This window comes from Sceloporus undulatus, chromosome 7 (genome assembly GCF_019175285.1).
Source record: "Sceloporus undulatus isolate JIND9_A2432 ecotype Alabama chromosome 7, SceUnd_v1.1, whole genome shotgun sequence".
Classification (NCBI taxonomy): domain Eukaryota; kingdom Metazoa; phylum Chordata; class Lepidosauria; order Squamata; family Phrynosomatidae; genus Sceloporus; species Sceloporus undulatus.
This window is the reverse complement of record NC_056528.1, coordinates 42678486-42698501: the sequence shown is the minus strand read 5'-3', so window position 1 is coordinate 42698501 and position 20016 is coordinate 42678486. Positions and strand designations below refer to the sequence as shown.

General features: G+C 45.3%; 1 protein-coding gene across 1 annotated transcript in view; it reads right to left on the bottom strand.

Moving 5' to 3' along the window:
• The window catches only part of BCORL1 (BCL6 corepressor like 1), a 55933-nt gene extending 37475 nt beyond the window's left edge, over nucleotides 1–18458 (bottom strand). The window contains exon 1 of the mRNA XM_042479238.1: nucleotides 18437–18458. The gene's annotated coding sequence lies outside the window, so the exon portion shown is untranslated. The remainder of the gene's footprint in view (nucleotides 1–18436) is intronic.
• Between the last annotated feature and the right edge of the window lie 1558 nt (nucleotides 18459–20016).

Sequence of the window (20016 nt, the reverse complement as noted above, 5' to 3'; positions counted from 1 at the left end):
GGATGCCAAGGCGGATGGGCAGAGGCTCTCCAGGATTTTGGGTAGGAGTTGTTTCCCAGTGCAACCTCAAGAGGCCAAAACTCAAACCTGGGGCCTTCAGGGTGCAAAGCAGATGCCCCACTACTGAGCATTACGGCTCTTGTCTGTCAGGTCCAGGTGTCAAGGGCCATCTAGTCCAACCCCTTGCGATGCAGGAACTCACAATCAAAGCATCCCCAACAGATTGGCCATCCAGCCTCTGCTTAAAACCCCCAAACAACTCTTACTGTCAAGAAGTTCTTCCTAATGTTGAGGTGGAATCTCTTTTCCTGTATCTTCCCTGGACTGGCTACCAGAAGGATGGGCTCAGCTGCAATCACCCTTCATTACTGTCTGTGCTACCTGAGGCTGATGGGAGTTGCAATCTATAACACCTGGCAGATGACACATTGTCCACTCCAAGAGAATCACAGTATCTCCAATAGAATTATAGGAAGAGGACCAACCCCCCTGCCATGCAGGAACTCACAATCCAAGCATCCCCGATAGATGACCGTCCAGTCTCTGTTTAAAGGCCTCCAAAGGAGACTCCACCACACTCCGAGGGAATGTGTTCCACATTCAAACAGCTCTTACTGTCAGGAAGTTTCTACTAATGTTGAGGTGGAATCTCTTTTCCTTTAGTTCAGATCCATTGCTTCAGGTCCTGTTCTCTAGAACAGCAGAAAACAAGCTTGCTCCATCCTCAATATGACATCCCTTCATATATGTATACATAGCTATCGTATCACCTCTTAACTGTCTCTTCTCCAGGCTAAACATACCCAGCTCCCTAAGCTGCTTCTCACAGGGCACAGCATCCAGATCTTTCACTATTTTGGTCACTCTCCTCTAGACATGCTCCAGCTTGTCAACATCCCTTTTGAATTATGGTGCTCAGAACTAGTATTCCAGGTGAGGCCTGACCAAAGCAGAATAGATGGCACTATTACTTCCATTGATCTAGACACTATACTTCCGTTGATGCTGCCTAGAACTGTATTGGCCTTTTTAGTTGCCGCATCACACTGTTGACTCATGTTCAACTTGTTGTCTACTAGGACTCCTAGATCTCTTTCCCATGTCATCTTGTTAAGCCAGGTGTCCCCCATCCTATATCTATCCATTTTATTTTTTCTGTCTAACTGCAGTACCTTACATTTCTCCCTGTTCTTCCATCGGTACCACACCTTGCTACTGCTGGCTGATTCTTCCATCCCAAATGTGTCAACATATGCTTGGACGCCAGCAGACCATTATTTTCTGTCTCCATCAATAGCAGAAACTAAACTGGGGATGTGAGAGTTTTAAAAAAGAAGGTTATGAAGTTGGTTTCCTGGGTCCACACCAGCTGACCACCTCCCCAGCCCATCCTTATATGGCTAAAGCTTGATCACCCCCCCTCAAAATTATGGGACAAGAAGTGGTTTTACTACTGGACAAAATCATTGATGTGCGGCACCTCAAACAGCCACATTGAAGGAGATCACTATGAATTCAGGAGCAGCTCACTTTAAAGAAAGGATAGGAAGGAATCCTCAGATGCAACATACTTCAGTTCTGCAACTTGCTTCTCAAGGTACTGGTGAAATGCAGCTAAAGGTTTTTGGACTGTAGAATAGACATGTCCAAATATTTGTGCTCTACCACATGGGATAGAGATCCTAGAAAAAATGGGCCCAAATGAACAAACTGGAGAAAAGGGGAAACACTCTTTCCTAGGGAACATGCTGCTCTAGCAACGTGTCCCATCCAATTACTATCTCGGTCTGATCCTGCTTAGCTTCCAAGATCTGAAGAGGATCTGGTGCCTTTAGGGAAGGCCTCAAGGAATACAGCCCTGCAAATTCAGATTTAGAAACCTACCTTAAATCATTGTTTTTTGGTCTGGTTGGAGTGAAGTTAATAATCAATGGTTTGTCACTCACTCATTGTTAAGTTTCCTTATACTGAATTTAGTACAGTATAGTATCTAAACCCACCCTTAAAAGGTGAGCTGATAAGTACCTAATTAAAATCTAACCACAGAATCATGTAGACATGGGCAAGTCATTTTTCTCTAGCCCTGCTCCTCTCAGTCTGCAATGATTATAATGCTGGCCTACTTTACAAGGGTGTTGTATTACTGGGTATATAGGTGGGAAATGCTTTGAACTGCTACAAAAATGTGTATTTGTAATATAAAATGCTACTTTAAAACCCTCCAGTAAAGACTGAAAAACGCTTCCACAATACTTATTGTCAATCTGAAAAACATGAATCATGCTCCCATCCCTAGATCTCTCCAAAGGTCCTTGTAGTTTAGAACATCGTTCCTGTTCCCTAGTCCAGAGTGAACAATTTGTAGGCTTACAGATACTATTACACTGCATCTATCATTATTCTTACTGCTGACTATGCTGGCCAGAGCTGATGGGAACCGTAGTCCAATAAGATCTGGACAGCCACACACTGCCCACTTTTGACCTAATACAAAACTGGCTTCCAATGGGAGGAAAATGTGAAAACTAATGGTACCTTAGCCAGCACAGGGGCCCCAATTGCATCCCCATATAATGGAAAAAATTAGCAGCAGAGCAAGATGAAATGACTATGAGCAAATATTCTTGTATGTGAGCATTAACAGAAAGTCAGAAACGCAGGATCTGATCTTTTTTAAAGATGATTCTTTGTTTTTGGGTGACTTCAAGTAATTTCCAATTTATGGCAACCCTAAGGTGAACTTATCATGGGGGTTTCTTGGCAAGATTCATTCAGAGGAGGTTTGCCATTGTCTTCCCCTGAGGCTGAGAACGTGTGACTTGCCCACAGTTAGGCAGTAGGTTTCATGGCCTAGATGCGAATCGAACCCTGATCTTAAGAGTTGTAGTTCACACTCAAACCACTACATCACACTAGCTCTTTTGAAGATGATATCACACACATCTCAATGTACTGATTCTTAATATACAAGTGGTCCTGATGCACACATACATATGAATTGCTTGTAGAGAGATCTTGTAGCACCTTTGAGACTAACTGAAAGAAAGCAGTTGGCAGCATGAGCTTTTGTAAACTAAAGTCTACTTCCTCAGATGCATTTGGATGGAAATGCATCTGAGGAAGTACACTCAAGTCTACCAAAGTTCATGCTGCCAACTTCTTTGTTTTTGTTAATCTCAAAGGTGTTACAACATATCTCTACATACTGATTTTACAGACTCACATGGCTATATCTTTGAATATTAATTGCTTAGTAGCTGTTATGTTAAGGGATATCTTGTATGTGTGAGCAGACCATGCTAGACTGAGAAAAAGGTACTTGGCTGATATTGGTATCATCTTATATCACATCTGTAATGCAATATCTTTTGAAGGAAGGCAGCAGCTGTATCAAACAAAGCTGCAGTAACCAAGTGATGCACAGAAGGTCCAACAACTCTTCAAAACTACATTTACTCAAGATAATTTTTTTCTACTTTGGACAACAAAAAGCAGATAGAACTGTCTTGTATGTCTGAAACAGGCAAAGTGCTGGTATCATAATAACAATCCAACCCAGAACTGTGCAATGCTGCCCACAGTTCTGGTCACTGCATCTGACCAAGGAGAGTGCCAAACTGGAAGAGGGCAGACAAAGTTTCCAAGGGCCGCCCCAGAGCAACTGCCCATTTAGGAAAAAGTACACTATTTTGGGATTCTGGTTTAAACTATGGACTTGTCCTTTTGCAAAAGACACAGCTACCAGGGTGGAGAGCATTTAAAGGGGATCAGAGAAATACACAAGATAAAGATAGTGGTGGCTGCAAGTCATGATAGCTGTAGCCCTGTGTGCCTCTGAAAATCAACTGCTAGGGAATACGAACAGGACTATATAGGCCTTTAGTGGGGTCCTTCGTAGGCTGCATCATCATTGGATAAATAACCCAGTTTGGTACTGCTTAAACTGCCATGGCTCAGTGCCATGGCATTCTGGGAATGGTAGCTTTGTGAGACATTTAGGCTTCTCTGTCAGAGATCTCCGGTGCTACAACTACAAATTCCAGAACTCCAAAGCACTGAGCCATGGCAGTTAAAGTAGTGTCGGACTGAATTATTTCTGTAGCGCAGATGCAGCCTTCTGGTAAACGCAAAGGCAAAAAGGGGTGGAGGGAGAAAGGCGGAACCATTCTTGAGAGCTGCTGGGACTCTTTGCATGCTGGAAGTGAGGATGTGACAAATGTTGGCCTTTGTTTCGGTTTTCCCTTTGGAAAGGAGGGAGCAGATGGGATTAACATTCGGTGATCTTTATCATTAGAGGGAACGATAACATGGTGTTGCTTCATACCCAGACAGCAATTCTGAAACAGTTTAGCTGAATTTGAACCAGGGCTCACCTAGAATATTTAAAATTTAAGAGTATTTTCAATCATGTGCAAAGTCTTCCCCCCCCCTCCACGCTAACTAGTCACATTGAAGATGGCCAGTGAGTAGGCATTCATAGGGGTGAAACAGATGGGCTAAATAAAGCAGATTCCAACTGCTTTCAAAGCAGGACGTTTTAGACAACGCTTGCCTTGAAAGTGGCTGGAAACCAGTCCAAAAGCATGCTCTGTGGTTAAAACCCAGAGCAAAAAGAAACTGGGTTATTCCGACTTAGCCTGGAAATGTACATCTTTGCTGCTTAATATAAACTCCTCGACATGAGTACAGGGCTATGGCAAAGCAAAGAAATGAGACTGCAACAACTTCAATGAATGTAATTTCAACATACACAAACTAGACAGTCCAACAGGGGGGCATGGGGTAAAGAGGGGTGAAGGGGGCATGTAGGGGGGCCTCCATGATTGTGTGTTGCCAATGTATCACTTGCACAACAATGCACCGATGGCGGAGTGTTGCCTGTGCAACTGGCCAATCAAACGGGCAGCCATGCAATGGGGTGGCATCTGGGCAGACGTGGAAGGTTATTGGAGGTCGCAGGCAGTGTGCTTGTGCGACGGTGCACATATATGGTGGGGAGGAAACAAAAAAGTATTACCCAGTGGCATGGCTTGACACCGTGCCATGCAGCCAGCCCATGCGTATTCAGCCTGCCTTGGGAGCAAGCCGTGCAGGCATTGGGGTTTTGACCCGCTTTGGTAAAAAGCAGGATCGAGCCTCTTTCCCTGCCTGCTTGTTCCGGTCCACAATCTTCCAGTCTACTTTATAGGGTTGTTGCATGAATAAGGGGAGTGAATATGGGGGGAGAACCTTACATGTTGCCTTGAGCAACTTGGAAGAAAGATGGCATGTAATGTAAGAAATTAATTTTAAAAAGACTTAAGTTTAGGATGACTGCCTTTTTTCTGCATTGAAGACTCCAACCCAACTGAAAATGCTTGATTTAAAAATGAAGTGAGTTTACTCTCTGCAGCTCCTGGATGGTACAGATGCTGCCAGCCTACTTAGTACCTCATCTGTGGGCAGAAATCACTCAGCTACAGATGTACTATTACTATCATTATCTTCCTCGTCTTCATATCATCTTTTATGTTCTTCTTTACTTATGTTTTAACTGTATTTATTTAATTTAAGTTTATTGTAAACTGTTCTCAACTCAACTTTTGGTAGAATGGTGGAACATACATTGTCATCATCCTTGTCGTCATCATCATCATCATCGTCATCATCATCATCATCCTAGCAGAACAACAACAGCAAATTCAGTTATCCAAGTTTGGATGCATATGTAACAAAAATGTTACCATCCAGAAATAAGAAGGGAGTGTTAATAGACTTAAGAAAACATGAAGGTTTGCAAAAGCACAAAAAGTATTCTGGGGGGAAATCCCCAAGGTGGGAAGAAAATACCCCCAGATAGGGTAACAAGAACTGAGCATGTTCAGTGGTAACAGAAATGATGGTCGTGGGTTGGGGTGGGAGGCAGAGAACCAAAAAGGATTTGGAATGGAGTATTGCCTAAATACCCTAAAGACACCAGATCCCATCTGATCTTGGCTACTACGCAGGGGAAGCTCTGGCTAGGACTTGGACAAATACCAGGTGCTGTAAGCTACATTTCAGAGGAAAGAACTGGCAAAACCACCTCTGGGTATTCCTTACCTAAGAAAACCCTATGAAATTGATGAGGTCACCATAAGTCGACAGGCAACTTGAAGGCACATGCACACACGCATCCTGTGAAAAGATATGACTGACACTCCAAAAAGAAGAACTCTAAGCTATAGAATTTTGTTGCAGATTTCTTTCAAATTGTCTTTGAAACTAGCACATTTTAATTTAGGCTGCATCAATAGAAGTATAGTGTCTAGATCAAGAGAAGTAATAGCGCCACTGTATTCTGCTTTGGTCAGGCCCCACCTAGAATATTGTGTCCAGTTCTGGGCACCACAATTCAGAAAGGACATTGAGAAACTGGAGCGTGTCCAAAGGAGGGCGACAAAAATGGTGAAGGGTCTGGAAACCATGCCCTATGAGGAACGACTTAGGGAGCTGGGGGTGTTTAGCCTGGAGAAAAGAAGGTTAAGAGGTGATATGATCGCCCTGTTTAAATATTTGAAGGGATGTCATATTGAAGAGGGAGCAAGCTTGTTTTCTGCTGCTCCAGAGACTAGAATGCAGAACAATGGATGCAAGCTACAGGAAAAGAGATTCCACCTGAACATTAGGAGGAACTTCCTGACAGTGAGGGCTGTTCGACAGTGGAATGCACTCCCTCGGAGGGTGATAGAGTCTCCTTCCTTGGAGGTCTTTAAACAGAGGCTGGATGGCCATCTGTCAGGGATGCTTTGATTTGGATTTCCTGCATGGCAGGGGGTTGGACTGGATGGCCCTAGTGGTCTCTTCCAACTCTATGATTCTATGATTCTATGATTCTAATTTGTTTCATAAGCATATCTCTGTGGCAGTTTCCTCATTTCTGGCTCAGTACAGGCCATGTTGAATATGCCATAATTAGCACCTGGCAACTCTTTGAGTACTAGAACCTGAGGGAGGAAGGCAGTGGCAATGGCCTTCACGGCCCAGTTTAGCCTCCCCAAAAGGCATTTGTCCAGCTACTCCTGGAAACCAAACATTGGACTAAAATCTGGATGCCAGAAACTAATGAGCCAATTCTTATTAAGAGCAAAGATCAGCTGTGCCATCAAGGTAGGTTTTGGGACATCAGGTGCCACCAGGGCTCCCAGACAAGGGCTGGCTGACCACATCTGGAAATAAATAATAGCATTATCTGAAAAGGATGAGGTCTAGCTAAGCAGGACAGTTCCAAGGCTTCCCGAGACGCAAGATGAAAGGCCACACAGAACTCATTCTGCATACTGACATTAAGAGGTGGGTTTTAGTTTAGCATTGGCAAGGCAACAGTATTCTCTACCATATCTCAGGACAGTAAGATCGCTTAACGCAGTGCCATTCAGTGGTGGTCCATTCAGTGGTGATCAAGGGATGTAATACTGCCACTCTATTCTGCTTTGGTCAGGCCTCACCTGGAATACTGTGTCCAGTTCTGGGCATTTCAATTCAAGAAGGATGTTGACAAGCTACAGAGTATCTACAGGAGGGTGACCAAAATACTGAAGGGTCTGGCAACCATAAAGTCCTATGAGGAGAAACATAGGGAGCTGGGTATGTTTAGCCTTGAGAGCATAGGTTAAGAGGGCATGCTCATCAAATTTGCAGATGACACCTAATTAGGAGGAGCAGCTAATATCCCAGAGGAGAGGATCAACCTGAATAGATTAGAAAGCTAGGCCAAAACTAACAAAATGAACTTCAACAAGGAGAAATGTATGATATTGCATTTAGGCAGTATGAAAAATGAAATGCATAGATATAGGATGGGGGACACCTGGCTTAACAAGACTACATGTGAAAGGGATCTAGGAGTCCTAGTAGACCACAAGTTGAACATGAGTCAACAGTGTGATGGAGCAGCTAAAAAGATGTAGGCAATTCTAGGCTGCATCAATAAAAGCATAGTGTCCAGATCAAGGCACGTAATAGTGCCACTCTATTCTGCTTTGGTCAGGCCTCACTGGGAATACTGTGTTCAGTTCTAGGCAAAACAATAAAAAAGGATGTTGATAAACTGGAGCGTGTCCAAAGGAGGGCCACCAAAATGGTGAAAGGTCTGGAAACCATGCCCTATGAGGACAGACTAAGGGAGCTGGGTATGTTTAGCCTGGAGAAGAGACAGTTAAGAGGTGCTACGATAACCCTATTTAAATATTTGAAGTGGTGTCATATTGAAAATGGAACAAGCTTGTTTTCTGCTGCTCCAGAGACTAGGATAATGATCAATGGATTCAAGCTACAGGAAAAAAGATTCCATCTAAACATTAGGAAAAAACTTCCTGACAATAAGAGTTGTTTGACAGTGGAACAAACTCTCTTGCAGGGTGGTGGAGTCTCCTTCTTTGGATGTCTTTAAACAGAGGTTTCATGGCCATCTATTGGGGATGCTTTGATTGTGAGTTCCTGCATGGCAGAATGGGGTTGGACTGGATGGCCCTTGTGGTCTCTTCCAATTTTATGATTCTATGATTCTATAAGCGGTGGTTTGCCCTTGTCTTTCAACTCTATGAACCTATGATTCTAAGTATCTTTGGGCGGGTGTGTGTGTGTGCTGCCAATCCATCACATCAGATATAGCTCAAGAAGCATTGGCTTAAGGGGCAGACAAAGGCTACAGAGCATCCATAGCTTTGTCCTCCTCCACTCCACTAAAGCTTCCCAATATCCGTCCCCAGAACCAGCCACCCCCTCTGCCTAATGGGAAAGGCAGGGCGCTAGGGCCACTCTTCTGGGAAGACTGAAGTCCAGAGTCTCACAATTCCAAACTGCACCACTGGCAAAGATTTGAGTTTCCAAACTCCAAATCCAGCAATGTATGGCATTTGCATCATGCAAAAGAGGAACCATCAGAGTCCCTCGCAATTGACAGAGATACTGTGGCTATTTGCAGGGAATGTACCATTCATTTCTCACATGCTGTCTCAAATTTTCCCAGCATGAAATAAGAGTGTGGTCCCCCAAGGGTTTCTGCAATGCTTAAAAAAACTTTGGGGAAGAGATGGGGGGGGGGTAGCCAGGAGAATATGTGTGTGTGGAGAGTGAGAGGCCTCTTGTGTGCGAAGAACTCCCTTCGCAAACTGATGCATACCTCAGACGTTTCTAGTGAACTTTTCCTGTTTTTGTGCCCGGATTCCCCTCCCAGCGCTGCCTTCCGCCACCCATAATTTCAGACCCACTGAGGGCCTCCAAAGGTCTTCACTGTCTCCCCCCAGTTGACACGAAAAGTAAGATGAAAATGGTACGGTGGAACAAGACTCTGTACGTTAACTCTTTGCCAAAGCCCAACCTTTCTTTTAACACCCATTTGAATTTTAAGCGGGTCAAAAACTTGAAGACCTCGTGGCCAAGATCATTTCAAGCCATTGGCGATAACTTTTTAATCACTTAGAAGACAGGAGTGCTTTGTTTTGTGTTTTGTGTTGTGTTGCTTGAGAAATGAAAGGGAACTTTGTCAGTCAACAGACATTCATTAGGGGTTCCGAAGTGAAAGGAGGGGGGTACAGCCCCTGAGGGCAAGTAGGTTTCAAAGGAAATGGATCTGGCAGAGCGGTTTTTAAGATTTGCCTTCCCCAACCTGGGACCCTCCAGATGTGTTGAGTACAGCTCCTGAAGTTCTCAGCCAGCAGGATTATCAGCTGGAGATGATGGGAGTTGCAGTGGTACGCTACCATAAGATGCCAGGTTAGGGAAACCTGGGCTGCATCCACACTGGAGCAATAACCCACTTTGGGACCACTTTAACTCTTTCTGGCTCAAGGGAGTTGGAGTTTGTTGTGGACCCAGAATGCTCCAGAAAGAATTAAACCGGTGCCAAACTGGGTTATTGCTCCAGTGTAGATGCAGCCCAGGTACAGATGATGTGAGAGAGCAGACCAAGAGCTAGTGTAGTATAGTGACGAGAATGTCAAACTCACATTCAGGAAAGCTTGGGTTCAGATCCCGAAGCAGGCATGAAATTCATTGGATGAACCCAGGAGCAGCTGCTGTCTATCAGACTAACCTACCTCTGATGGATATGCAAAGAAAGGCTGGAGAATCCTGTACTGCTTTGAGTTTTTCATAGGGAAGGATGAGGTAAACAGAAAATAAATACCTATTATTCTACCACATTTCCTTCTAATTTCTGTTGTCAATAATGAGTGGTCTTGCTTATATAGCAAAAGCGACACCATCTATGCACAAAAGAGGGAGGTCTCAGAAGCGTGTGGGGAACCTCAAAGTGTACAGAAGTGCAAAAATAAAATTAAGAAATAAATAAAATTGATGAAATCTAAAAAAAAATAGGGAATCTGAAGCTGAAGTTTTGCAGAATTCTGTTAGGGAGAAGAAAGAAAAGCAGTATAATGAAACAGGGCATGTCTCACCGATTGAAATAATAAACAGTAGTATGCCATACTATAACATTTTGTACTAGTACTAGCACAATAAAAGCATCAAAAAGGGTTAAAACAAGATAAAATTTTAGATCTCAAACACTGTTTCATTAATAGGGGCTTATTTGTTAATGAAACATTTATAGCCTGCCTTTCCTCCCCCTAATGGGGCTCTCCAGGCGACTAACAACCAGCATCAAAGACACAAACTGTCAAATAAAGCCGGGTAAAACCAATGCACCCTAAGTATGTCTTCTTAAAAAAAGAACAACAACCCAGTGCCCATAAATACAAAAACCAGAACCATTTCAAATTGCTTGACTGAACACCCTGATCAAATGACTGTCTATTTTAACTGTTGTTTAAAGGTGACATTAAGTTAGGTGCTTCTGGGTAACATCTCATCTGGATTTATTTTCCAGAGCCACTGATGGTTTTGAAATCCAGAATCTGCCCCAGTGGAAAACAATGACCAGCACAGTTGGGGGATGTGGAGAAGTCGAAGTAAGCAAGGCCTGTGAATTACACTTGGGCAATGCTGTACGTCAGAAACAATTTGATGGTACACAATGACAAACGAAATGCCTCTATTGGGACTAACCAAAACAATGAACCAGCATGGTGTAGTGGTTTGCATGGTGGACTAGGACACTGGGAGAATAGGATTCAAATCTCCACTCAGCCATGGACACCTACTGGGTGACCTTGGGCAAGGCACACTCTCTCAGCCTCAGAGCAAGGCAAGGGCAAACCACTGCTTATAGACTCATAAAGTTGGAAGAGACCACAAGGCCATCCAGTCCAACCTCTTACCATGCATGAACTCTCAATCAAAGCATCTCCAACAGATGGTCATCCAGCCTCTGTTTAAAGACCTCCAAGGAAGGAGACCCCACCAGCCTCCAAGGGAGTGTGTTCCACTGTTGAACAGCCCCTACTGTCAGGAAGTTCCTCCTAATGTTGAGGTGGAATCGTTAAACAACTTCTGCCAAGTCACTCCTCCCCTTTTAGGGTTGCCATAAGTCTGAAATGACTTGAAGGCACTAGACAACAACCAAAATGGTATACATGTGTGCTAGCTTTTGAGTTCTGCAGAATCTCCATCAGGCTCTGCTATACAAAGTAAAAATGTCTTCCTCCAGCCCTACTTTTTAAAAATATCACCTAGCTGGCAGAGCAGTTCTGGAAAACACAAAAGCTTGCATGCTTAACTGTGCATTTCTGGTCCCCATGAACCACCACAGCTACTTCTGTTTTTTGTTTGTTAAAATCATTCCAGTTACCTGTGCCCCTTTGTGGTAGAGCCTTGATAAAACACCAACTCAGGCATTTCAAGAAGAGTCGTAAGCAGACCCTGTCCTTCTGTTAGGCAGAGGGAGTCCATCACTTCAGATGGTTGATGCTGTGGATAGCAAGGTTCCTCTCTATTCCTCAGGTTTCTGAGTGTTCCTCTCTGTTCAAAGGCAGAGGTATGTATGATACACAATCTGACCTGCTCCCATTAAACTAGCCTGCTGGCTCAGGTAGAATGGGTGATGCTATGCTATCTCTAGGGATTCAACTACCAGCCTGGTCAGTAACTGTGTATGGGTTGAGGAAGGGGTATAATCTTGACTCTGGGCAAGTCACACTCTCTCAGCCACAGAGGATGGCAATGGCAACCCCTCCGCCCTGAAGAAACCTGCCAAGAAAACCGCATGATAAGTTTGCCTTAGGGTTGCCAAAAGTCGGAATGGACTCGAAGGCACGCAATAACAACAATAACCTTGTCATCTGTCTTGTGCTTGAATACAATTTAAAGTGCTGGCTATGGCTATATGATGTCGGTCCAGCCTCTCTGGAGGATCTTATACTCCCATACCTGAAATCTGACATTCAGAAAGGGCCATTCCCTGAGACCACCACCTACAGAGGAATGTCTGATGGGAATACAGATATAGGCTTTCTTTGTAACCACTCCCACGCTCTAGATATCTCTCCCCAGAGAGGCTTCTGGCCCCCTCGCTGCTGCATTTTGTTTTATGACTTCTCCCATCACCAGCGTTTAAGAGGTTCAGTTGATGCTCATGTCTGCTCTTTTGCATGGAATGGAAGACGGCTCCATCTTCTCCTTTGCATCTTGCCTTTGTCCCTTGTGCAATGACACAGGCCCCCTGAACCTGGAACTACAACAGTCACTTTGGTTCCCTTTCCCTAAACTTTGCCTTAAATGTAACTCCAGTTTAACAATAAAATGATCAGGAATATGCCCATTCATGGGACAAATGTATGGACCACAGTAAGGAGTTTATCACACGAAGGAGATCAAGAGTTTATTTTGTGAATATCCCAGAAAAATCACATAATCACATAGCAATTTCACATGATGTCACACAAAATCCACCATTAAAGTGGTCATAAAGTAGCATTAATGCACATCTTTTTACTTTTGGGGATTTCAGCAACAATACATTTCTGGTATCACTTTATTTGAGCAATTGCGTGTGATAATCATTTGCACAATTACTCACCATTTCCGCTTCATTTGTGGGATCTTTAAATGTGCTTTAATCTGTCTTTAATGTCAAAATCAGCCCCAGTGTGATAAACTCCTAAGATTGGGGGCCCTTTCACACCCCATATTTATGACACAATGACTTGACTTTCACTGCCATATGGAATCCTGGGATTGGCAGTTTAGGGAGATAGTATTTAGAAATCCTCAGCCTGAGCACTCCAGTGCCTCCTCAAACTACAAAGCCCAAGATTCCATAGGATGGAACCATGGCAATTAAAGTGAAATCATAAGGCTATAGTAGTGAGGCCAGTGTGGTAAAGTGGTTTGAGAACTGGGCTAGGACTCTGGAGACCAAGGTTCGAATCCTGGCTCAGCCATGTAAATCTACTGAGTGCCCTTGGATAAGTCTCCAGTCTCCCGCTGCTCGGTTGCTGCTCTCAAGGTGATCAGGGCAAAGGAGAAGCCTCTCCGCAGCAAGGAAGTACTTTCAATTCTTTTTCATTGGGGTGGAGAGGGATGCAACCAGTGTGTGTGCTGTTCCAAGCAAGAAAAGCAATATCTTGCACCCAAGTATCACAACTGCCAGTGACACCACCAGTGAAAGATGAGTTAAGGGAGTGGGTTCATGTGAGCAGAAGAGTGGGAGATGCCACCACACAAAATGATCAGCAAGGGTGCACTCTGGTTTTAAGGGACCATGAGAAGAAGTTTCATGCAACTCAGGTGATATGATATTTGAAGGGATGTCATATTGAGGAGGGAGCAAGCTTGTTTTCTGCTGCTCCAGAGAACTGGACCCGGAACAATGGATGCAAGCTGCGTCCACCTCGACATTAGGAAGAACTTCCTGACAGTAAGGGCTTTTGGACAGTGGAATACACTCCCTTGGAGTGTAGTGGAGTCTCCTTCCATGAAGGTCTTTAAGCAGAGGCTAGATGGCAATCTGTCGGAGATGCTTGGATTATGAGTTCCTGCATGGCCGGAGAGGTTGGACTGGATGGCCTTTGTGATCTCTTTCAACTCTACGATTCTATGATTCATCCCCATGATGGTCCTAAAGGGTGCTGGTTGCACCAATACTTTGACCAAACTATCCCCTGCTGGCCCCTTTCCCCCTCACTGCCTCCCTAGATCGCTTCCCCCCCCCCCCCCGGAATTCTCCACTTTGGGAATCACTGGCAATTTAATTGTTACTTCCTGAGATGTTGTACGTAGAGAGATCTTGTAGCATCTTTGAGATAACTCAGAGAAAGAAATTGGCAGCATGAGCTTTCGTAGACTGCAGTCTGCTTCCTCAGATGCATTTAAACCTAAATGCTAAATGCATCTGAGGAGGTAGACTGAAGTCTACAAAAGCTCATGCTGCCAACTTCTTTCTTTGAGTTAGTCTCAAAGGTGCTACAAGATCTCTCTACATACTGTACTGATTCTACAGACTAAGAGGACTATGGCCCTGAACAGACAGGCCAAAATCAAGCTGGTTCGGGTCACTTTGGAAGTATGCTGTTTAAACAATGCATGCATCCTAATAGTCCAGAAGCCGTGCCAAAGCCATGCTTCAGTCCTAAGGACTGGAACGCAGCATTGGTGTAGATGCATGTGCCATTTAAACAGCATACCTCCAAAGTGACCTGAAGCAGCTTTATTTTGGCCTATCTGTTCGGGTCCTACATCTTTGAATTCTTGAGATGCTGTTAGGGGAAGTTTATTTTATGGTAACAACTGCATTCATCCTTGTGATTAGCAGTCATGCTGGCTGGGTATTCTGAGAGTAGTAGATCAAAAAGTAACTTTTTTCAGTCTCTAATGTAATGAATAAACACAGTCATACACATTATCCTGTAATCCTCTCTGTTTGAGCAACTTAGAGGAAGCTACATGCAATAGAAATGCTAAAAATAAAACAGTGCAACCTTCTAGGCATGCCTACTCAGAAGTAAAAACCATTGGTGCATGCATTCCTCTGAAGAGGTAGACTGAAGTCTACAAAAGCTCATGCTGCCAATCCCTTTCTTTCAGTGAGTCTCAAAGGTGCTACAAGATTGCTCTACGTATTGATTCCACAGACTAAGACAGCTGTATCTTTGAATTCTACCATTAGTTTTATGGGGACTTATGTCCAGGTAAGCGAGCATGAAATAGTTCAAGAGTTCCCGTACCTTGGATCAAATATTGCAGTCAAGAAATCAGAAGACTACGAATGTGAAGGGCAGATATGAAGGAAGTAGACAAGATCTTAAACTGTAAAGATAGACAACTCAACACTAAAGTTGGAATCATCCAAGTTATTGTATTCCCCATCTCCACGTACGGATGTGAGAGCTGGACAGTAAAGAAAGTGGGCAGAAAGGAAATAAACTCATTTGAGAGTTCCTGGATATGTCCTACATTTCAACCTTCTGTCCGGGAGGAATTTCAAACTGTCCTCCATTTTGAGCATGACAAAGAAGCATAGAGGTAAATTTCTAGGAGTGTTTCGAGCTTTTGTTTGGCCATGTCCTACATTTATCATAAATGTCCTATATTTTGCAGTGCCTTGGTGGTGAGGACATCTGGTCACCCCGCCCTGGTAATCCTCCAAACTAGGTGTCACCAAAGGTAATAATGCCACTGGTTAAGGATACTGTGGATGGCCAAAAGCACAACCAAATGGGTCCCTGAATAGGTCACACCTGAACTCCGGAGTGTGTCCAGAGGAGGGCACCCAAAATGGTGAAGGGTCTGGAAACCATGCCTTATGAGGAGAGACTTTTGGAGCTGGGAGTGTTTAGTCTGGAGTCTTGGAGAGTGATGGAGTCTCCTTCTTTGGAGATCTTTAAACAGAGGCTGGATGGCCATCTGTTGGGGGTGCTTTGATTGTGAATTCCTGCATGGCGAGGGATTGGAATTGATGAGCCTTGGGGTCCCTTCCAACTCTATGGGGGTTTATCACATGAAGGAGATTGGCATCTTATCCCATGAACATCCCGGAAAAATTGCATAATTACATGTAATGATTTAACACGACATCGCATTAAAGTGGTCACAAAGAAGCATTAACATGCATCTTTTTACTTTAGGGATTTCAGCACCAATGCCTTTCTGCTATTGCTTTATTTGTGCCATTGCATGTGATAACCATTCGGGCAACCACTCGCCGTATTCACTTTGATTTGTGGGAAGCTTGAAATGTGCTTTAATCTCTTTTCAATGCCGACATTAGCCCCAGTGTGCTAAACTCCTATGGCTCTAGTGATGCTAGTGGCTGAGGATCCCGTGGACGTCCCAAAAGACAAATGGGTCCCTGAACAGGTCAAGCCTGAGCACTCTCCCTGGAAGCGAAGAGGATCAAACTGTTGTGCTTTGGCCACATCAGAAGAAGGCAGGAATCACTAGGAAAGACAATCATGCAAGGAAAGGTGGAGAGAGCAGAAAGAGAGGAAGGCCACACATCAGATGGATAGACAGTGGGAAGAGCCCTGGTGGCGCAGTGGTTCGAATGCCTGTAATGCAGCCACTCACTTACAAACCACAAGGTTGCGAGTTCAATCCCAGCCAAGGGCTCAGGCTTGACTCAGCCTTGCATCCTTCCAAAGGTCACCAGTGGGGTCCCACAGGGCTCTGTCCTGGGCCCAGTGCTATTCAACATCTTTATCAATGACCTGGATGACAGAATTGGGAGCATACTTATCAAATTTGCAGATGACACCAAATTAGGGGGAATAGCTAATACCCCAGAGGACAGGATCAAGATTCAAAATGACCTGAATAGACTAGAAAGCTGGGCCAAAGCTAACAAAATGAAATTCAACACGGAGAAATGTAAGGTATTGCACTTAGGGCGGAAAAATAAAATGCACAGATATAGGATGGGTGACACCTGGCTGAATGAAACTATGTGTGAAAGGGATCTAGGAGACCAAGTAGACCACAAGTTGAACATGAGTGAACAGTGTGATGCGGCAGCTAAAAAGGCCAATGCTATTTTAGGCTGCATCAATAGAAGTATAGTGTCTAGATCAAGAGAAGTAATAGTGCCACTATATTCTGCTCTGGCCAGGCCCCACCTGGAATATTGTGTCCAGTTCTGGGCTCCACAATTCAGAAAGGACATTGAGAAACTGGAGCGTGTCCAAAGGAGGGCGACAAAAATGGTGAAGGGTCTGGAAACCATGCCCTATGAGGAACGACTTAGGGAGCTGGGGATGTTTAGCCTGGAGAAAAGAAGGTTAAGAGGCGATATGATAGCCCTGTTTAAATATTTGAAAGGATGTCATGTTGAAGAGGGAGCAAGCTTGTTTTCTGCTGCTCCAGAGAACAGGACCCGGAACAATGGATGCAAGCTACAGGAAAAGAGATTCCACCTGAACATTAGGAGGAACTTCCTGACAGTAAGGGCTGTTCGCCAGTGGAATGCACTCCCTCGGAGGGTGATAGAGTCTCCTTCCTTGGAGGTCTTTAAACAGGTCCTACATTTCTATGAAATGAAACAGATTCTATGAAAATGAGTCCCCAGCTTGTTGGGGGCAATTGGCTTACACTTGGTAAACCGTTTAGGGAGTGCTTCAGTGCACTGATATATAAATGTACTTGCTATTGCCATGGCTATAGACTCCATTAGGGAGGTCCAGGCCTGAGTTTGCAAGACCTGAGCGGAGGAATGGAGGAGAAGAGAGGGGAGAGAGATGCCTCTTCATCCACAGGGGTGCCATGGGTCAGAGTTGTCTAGAAGGCAGTTCACACACAAACACAACCACACAAAGGTGCAAAGGATTCAACCCTGAGGCTCACCAAAGCCTCCTTGACCCCAAGGCTGCATCCATACTGGAGAAATAACCCAGTTTGGCACCACTTTAACTGTTTTTCTGACTCCAGGGTATGGAATTCTGGGAGTTGGAGTTTGTTGTGAGCCCAGAGCGGAGCTCTGCTCCGCTCTGGGCCCACAACAAACTCCAACTCCCAGAATTCCATAGCCTGGAGCCAGGGCAGTTAAAGCGGTGCCAAAACGGGTTATTTCTCCAGTATGGATGCAGCCTCCCAATCCCAACATTGAGCCAGGCCAGTTAAAGCGGGGTCAACCGGGTTCCTTCTCGAACGGTGCCACAGTAATGAGAGGCGGGTTCGAATCCCTGCTGGGCCATGGAAACCCACCGGGCGACCTTGTGCGGGTCACACTCTCTCAGCCTCATAGGATGTCCAAAAGAAAAACCCCACAAAACGTCTGAAGCAACTTGCCGGGGGGGGGGGGGGGGGGAAGTCGGGAAAAAACCTGAAGGCCCCCAAGAAGAAGAAGGGGGGGGAGGAGGAGGAGGAGGAGGAGGAGGAGGAAGGCAAGGGAGAGGGTCGCCCTGGGGCGAAGGGCGACTGCAAAGCCCACCATCCACCGCCAAGTGTCCCGAGCCGAGCCCATCATCCCCAGCCGCCATCGGGAAGAAGGACCATCGCAAGGACAGCCCCTGGAAGGGAGGAAGGAAGGGAGGGAGGAAAGGAAGAAGGGAGGAAAGGAGGGAGGCGCCTTGCTGCTCTTTCTTACCTGGCGCCATGGAGGCCAGACACGTGTCCCCTTCTTCGGGTGACATCGGAACGCGTCCCGGAGTCCTGGGCATCCTGGACGGAGGGGTCTCGGGAGGAGGAGTTCCTGGGCGCCGGGGAGCCTCGCCATTGGCCTCCCGGGCGAGGATTCTGGGAGATCGGGAGGTCCCAGGCAACGCGCCACAAGACCAAGCCTGCGTCCGCACTGCAGCCTTAATCCGGGTGGAGAGCGCTTGCCAGGGCCAGGGCTCCAGGCTCTTTGATTCGGGGAGCCTGCCCTGCCGCAACAGACTGCACTTCCAGGATCCCACAGCTTGGAGCCCTGCTCTCCCCAGATCAAGGCTGATGAAGGAGAGAGGCAGTCCAGCCAAAGGGTTCCAACCCTGCGCTCCCAGAGAGAAGCCTAGCCTCTAGAGCCAGGGCTCTTGAAGGGAAGGGGGGACTCCAGCTCCCAGAATCCCAGGCGACTGACCCACGTGGCTGAGGCTTCTGGGAGCTGAAAGGGCACCGTTTGGGGACCACTGAATCCTAAAGTTGGAAGGGACCCCAAGGGCCATCCAGCCCAACCCCTTCTTCTGCCATGCAAGAACTCTCAAACAAAGCATCCCCACTGACACATGGCCATCCAGGGAAGGAAACGCCTGGAGAAGAGAAGGTTAAGAGGTGATATGAAAGCCCTGTTTCAATACTTGAAGGGATGTCATATTGAGGAAGCCAAGATGATCCAACTGAGGCTCTCTCAACACAGAGGGACACAATGGAAAGAAGTTGGCAGCAGGAGCTTTCGCAGACATAACTCTACTTCTTCAGATGCCAAATGCTTTTGGGAAGCAGACGTACGTTTATGAAAGCTCATGCCGCCAATCTCTCTCTTTAATAATAATAATAATAATGTATTTATATTCCACCTTTTCCTTGCAGAATGAGACTTTAGTTAGTCTCAAAGCTGCTACAAGATCTCTCTCTCTACATATCCACTCTGGAGAAGTTTGCAAAGAAAGCCCAACGATAGGGTCGCCATAAATTGGGAACAACTTGAAGACACACGACAACAACAGTTGGAGAAGAATACTGAGAATACCATGTCAAAAGACAAAGAAACAAATAACAGATCAAGCCCAAACCTTGGCCACATCATGAGAAGGTGTGAATCATTAGAAAAGGCAATAACGCTAGGAAAGGTAAAGGGAAGCAGACAAAGAGGAAGGCCACATGCCAAATGGATGGACTCATACAATCAGAGAATGGTAGAGTTGGAAGAGACCATGAGGACCATCCAGATCAATCCCCTGCCATGCAGGAGATCTAAATCAAAGCATACCTGACAGATGGCCATCCAGCCTCTGCTTAAAGACCTCCAAGGAAGGAGACTCCACTACACTCTGAGGGAGTTTGTTCCACTGTCAAACAGCCCTTACTCCCAGGAAGTTCCTCCTAATGTTGAGGTGGAATCTCTTTTGCTGTAGCTTGCATCCATTGTTCCGGGTCCTGTTCTCTGGAGCAGCAGAAAACAAGCTTGCTCCCTCCTCAATATGACAGCCTTTCAGATACTTAAATAGAGCTATCATATCACGTCTTAAC